At 47.9% G+C, this 5000-nt stretch overlaps 1 protein-coding gene and 1 long non-coding RNA gene across 2 annotated transcripts in view; both read right to left on the bottom strand.

Moving 5' to 3' along the window:
* Positions 1-5000, bottom strand: part of LOC121679549 (lysine-specific demethylase 2B) — a 38265-nt gene that overhangs the window by 12533 nt on the left and 20732 nt on the right.
* LOC121679580 overlaps positions 4473-5000 on the bottom strand; it is an 863-nt gene continuing 335 nt past the window's right edge. Inside the window, exons 1-3 of the long non-coding RNA XR_006021348.1 lie at positions 4853-5000; positions 4559-4800; positions 4473-4506 (exon numbers count right to left, since the gene is read on the bottom strand). The exon at positions 4853-5000 is cut by the window's right edge and continues 335 nt beyond it. This is a non-coding gene — a long non-coding RNA (uncharacterized LOC121679580). The remainder of the gene's footprint in view (positions 4507-4558; positions 4801-4852) is intronic.

Genomic DNA, 5000 nt, shown 5'->3' with positions numbered 1-5000 from the left:
TTAACGGCGCAAAGCGCGATGTCAAATAAATGCATTGGTATTTTGGCATTCAACGGCGCATTTGAAGGAGGCTGCTTGCGAGACCGTATGGAATAGTCATTCTTAAACCATGCTTTACTAAAACCTAGCATAGCCTTCACGCATTTGCACTCGTCTGTTATTTGAACTCATTGGCAAAGTGAAACTAACTTCACCAAGGAGTCAGTCAACGACAAGACAGTTATATGCAGTTACTTTCACTATTGACTGGGTTACCACCGAAAACATAGGCTGGAAAAAGCAACACTTACCCTAATGTTGCTCAAATGACTGAATAAAACAACATTTATCCTGCAGAGGAGTTGCTTATATATCTCGTAACAGTGCGTCTTCAGCTGTGCTTCATACGTGTCTCTCGCCTCTCCCCTAATCACTTTTAACAGTCATTACCAATTTGCAAATGATGGTAAATAACTACTCATCATGACATGTACAGTATTTCGTAATATCTTTATTCTAATTATGTTTCCCATTGTAATCGTGCAATTTGTAATGCTTTGCATGGACGTGCGCTGGTGTGCGTTCATAAATGATAGAAGGATGGTGCGTGCACCTGCCAAAATGACTGTTGACATGCGCTCTTAAAATAGCATATGAACAACTCGCCATTGACTTCTGACCAGGTTTAGGTGGTGTATGATAGGGATTTTTAGACAACGCGCCAGGCCCCTCCCTAGGTTGTTAACTGCCACACCCCTGGGTGCAATGTTTAAAAAATAAACGTGCAAAATACCAAATTAAACTTTCCGCGGGTGAAAAACGAGTTTTACGCCATGCGCTAATGCCCAAAATACAGCCCATTGTCTCAGAGCAGGCCTAGTGACCCTCAGAGCAGGTCTAACAAACGGTCCCTGTTGATATTTTGCAGTGTCAGAAAACAATTTCGCCACAGGTTTAAAGTCAGTGGCGCAAATTCAGATGCTATTTTAAGGGCGCATGCATGGCCACAGGCCTGCAGAAATGAATGCTATGCACACAGATCTACAGACACCCTGTGCACAGATGGAAACATTCAAAGCCTTGATAATATTTGTCCGTTTCCCGGCTTTGTTGGTGCAATTTAGTAGCCTATATAGTAGGCCTACATCTACATGCAATATCTTTACAACAACAACGCCTAATTACGACCTATTAATTTGGACAACTTTATACAGCCCTAAAGGCTAAAGTTACCTTTAGTTTTGTTCCAATTTACCGTTGTGTATGGCTTTAAACATCGTGTGCGCTTTAACATCAGCCTATAAGCATTACTCCAGCTGCGCTAAGGTTTTGACAAGCACCACAAATTTGCCAAATAATTTTGCAAAAATAACTCCAAAACTTTGCTATGTTCCCTCCATCCTTTCGTTGTTTTCAAAAAACGTTGTATATCCATGATGGCCTTGAAGTCTTGAGTTTGTGAATTCGCTTAAATAAGCTTATTATGTGCTGTTAACCAGCAACCATAGACAGTAAAAGAAAGCAGTAAGCAGCCTTCGCTACAATTTCTGTAGTTGCTGCATCCATTCATTGTTATTCTCTCTCCTGCTCAAACAAATGTTGTGCGTGCATTAAGTTGATGATAACGTGTTTACAAACTCTACTTTACATAAAATAAATATTGTAAATAGCCCACTGTCATGCAGTTAATGGGATGCTGTGCAGAGTTGGAAAGTGTTTCTAGTTGCCTGTTGGTAAGGTACAGCCGTAGCTTAGGCTACACCTGCAGGAGCGCTTGCTTGGGCGCCTGTGTTGCGAACACATTTCCACGAATCACGGATGTGTTGATGACATAAATTAGGAAATATTAGAGGACTTAATGAGACGAACTGCATGCCGATTCCATTTAACCCAAATGCCCAGCAGCAGCACGGGAGAGGAGAGCTTATCTGACAGATCTGCATTGTCTATAGTGAGGTAATGTTAGATTACATTGCAAAAATATCACCATGCATTCATAAGCTCGTGATTCAGAGTGATCCCAAAACATCGGAAAAGGACATTTCTGTATTACATTTTGTCAAGAGGAAAAATCAATAGCAAACTGTTCACAACTGACTATAGCACTGTGAACCTTTCCTAGTTGCGCCTGCAAATCCGCCATCATAATAGCAATCCGCTATGGAACAAGCGTGCCTGTTGTTAAAGGGAATGTGAGATGACGCTATGATTGGTTTATTGCACGTTACGCCCAAACCACACCCATGAATAATGTAGCTGCTACAGACCACCCCATTTTATATTTGCGTCGGGCGCAACAGTCAATATTCAGCCGGTAAAATAGAGACAGCGCCCAAGATCCACCCACAAAGGGATTTGCATGAAGTCAATTGCATTTAAGTGCAAGATATAGCCCATAGTGTTATTGTCTTATTGTCTACTGACCCTCAGAGCAGGCCTAGTGACCCTCAGAGCAGGTCTAGTGACCCTCAGAGCAGGCCTAGTGACCCTCAGATTCACATAGAGCAGGTAGAGCTAGTGACCCTCAGATGCACATAGAGCAAGCAGAGCCAGTGACCCTCAGATTCACATAGAGTAGGCAGAGCTAGTGACCCTCAGATTCACATAGAGTAGGCAGAGCAGGTCTAGTGAGCAGGCAGAGCTAGTGACCCTCAGAGCAGGTCTAGTGACCCTCAGATTCCCATAGAGCAGGCCTAGTGACCCTCAGATTCACATAGAGCAGGCCTAGTGAGCAGGCAGAGCTAGTGACCCTCAGAGCAGGCCTAGTGAGCAGGCAGAGCAGGCCTAGTGAGCAGGCAGAGCTAGTGACCCTCAGAGCAGGCCTAGTGAGCAGGCAGAGCAGGCCTAGTGAGCAGGCAGAGCAGGCCTAGTGAGCAGGCAGAGCAGGCCTAGTGACCAGGCAGAGCAGGCCTAGTGAGCAGGCAGAGCTTGAGATGGAGGAGAAGAGGGATCCTGGAAATGGACAAAAGGTCCAGCCAATCAGCCGTGCAAGATAGACACACAGTGCACACACCCCACTAACCCTTGGTGACACACATGCAAAGACTCCTCACACACTCAGGGGGCAGCCGTGGCCTACTACTGGTTAGCGCTCCGGACTTGTAACCGGAGGGTTGCCGGTTCGAACCCCGACCAGTAGGCACGGCACACCTAACCCCTCATTGCTCCCCGAGCGCCGTTGTTGTTGCAGGCAGCTCACTGCGCCGGGATTAGTGTGTGCTTCACTTCACTGTGTGCTGAGTGTGTTTCACCAATTCATGGATTGGGATAAATGCAGAGACCAAATTTCCCTCACGGGATCAAAAGAGTATATACTTATACAATCACACACACACACACACACACACACACACAGAGACACAGGAGGAGGGGTAGAAGGTGAGGGCTGCTTTATGGCCCTGATGTGTATGGGTATGCGTGTGTGTGTGTGTGTGCGTGCGTGTGTGCGTGCGTGCGTGCGCGTGTGTGTGTGTGTGCGTGCGTGCGTGCGTGCGTGCATGCGTGCGTGCGTGCATGTGCATGTGTCCATGGGGACGTCACGGGGTGAGAATGGGCATTCAGAGCAATTCCCTAGATTGGGGTCTGTTCTGTTCCTGTCAGGCAGTGCATTTTCCCTGCTGTTATTCTTGGCCTCCTCTCAAAACAGAAACAATGTATAAACGAGGAAAACCATAAATCAACAGTGCCTGCTATAAACAAATACAAACACTCTCTATGCCTCTCTCTCTCTCTCACACACACACACACACACACACGCACGCACACACACACACACACGCACACACACACACACACGCACACACACACACACACACACACACTTAAGAGTAAGTGTAAGTGTAAGTGTAAGAGAGACACAGTGAGAGTGAGTGAGAGACAGAGAACATTGTGAAGACTGTGTGTGTGTGTGTGTGTGTGTGTGTGTGTGTGTGTGTGTCTGTGTATTAATAGGGGGTTATGACAACTGCAAAGCCCTACGGACACACTGCAAGCATTCCTATGCTAATCTAATATGAGAAAGCTGAGGCGTTTATTGGATGGAAATGTCTTGAGTTAGCGCTCTATGCTCTGGCAGAGACAAACAAAGAGAACCCTTACCGAAGAGACAGAGTGGCAGACAGAGAGAGAGAGAGAGAGAGAGAGTGAGTGAGGGAGGGAGAGAGAGGAAGGGAGGAGGGAGAGAGAGAAATTCCAGTATGACCCTGTGAAGAACTGCTTCCTACACACACACACACACTCACCTCATGGAGACAAACACACCCACTTCTCATGGAAACAATAACACACACACACACACACACACACACACACACACACACACACACACACACACACACACACACACACACACACACACACACAGGTCAAGGAAAGCCCCGTTCCCAAGACGCTGCCACTAGCAATGGCACAAAGAGTTGCAGCACTGACCTCACCTGGCCCTGCTGGTGATATCAGATACAGTACCAGTGGCAGCACTGCACCTGGCCCTACTGGTGATATCAGACACAGTGGCAGCACTGACCCCACCTGGCCCTACTGGTGATATCAGATACAGTATCAGTGGCAGCACCGACCCCACCTGGCCCTGCTGGTGATATCAGACACAGTGGCAGCACTGACCCCACCTGGCCCTACTGGTGATATCAGATACAGTATCAGTGGCAGCACCGACCCCACCTGGCCCTGCTGGTGATATCAGATACAGTATCAGTGGCAGCACCGACCCCACCTGGCCCTGCTGGTGATATCAGACACAGTGGCAGCACCGACCCCACCTGGCCCTGCTGGTGATATCAGACACAGTGGCAGCACTGACCCCACCTGGCCCTACTGGTGATATCAGACACAGTATCAGTGGCAGCACCGACCCCACCTGGCCCTGCTGGTGATATCAGACACAGTGGCAGCACTGACCCCACCTGGCCCTACTGGTGATATCAGACACAGTGGCAGCACTGACCCCACCTGGCCCTACTGGTGATATCAGACACAGTGGCAGCACTGACCCCACCTGGCCCTAC

Source organism: Alosa sapidissima, chromosome 13 (assembly GCF_018492685.1).
Source record: "Alosa sapidissima isolate fAloSap1 chromosome 13, fAloSap1.pri, whole genome shotgun sequence".
Lineage (NCBI taxonomy): Eukaryota > Metazoa > Chordata > Actinopteri > Clupeiformes > Clupeidae > Alosa > Alosa sapidissima.
The sequence above is the reverse complement of the archived record's forward strand: the minus strand, read 5'-3'. Positions and strand labels throughout refer to the sequence as shown.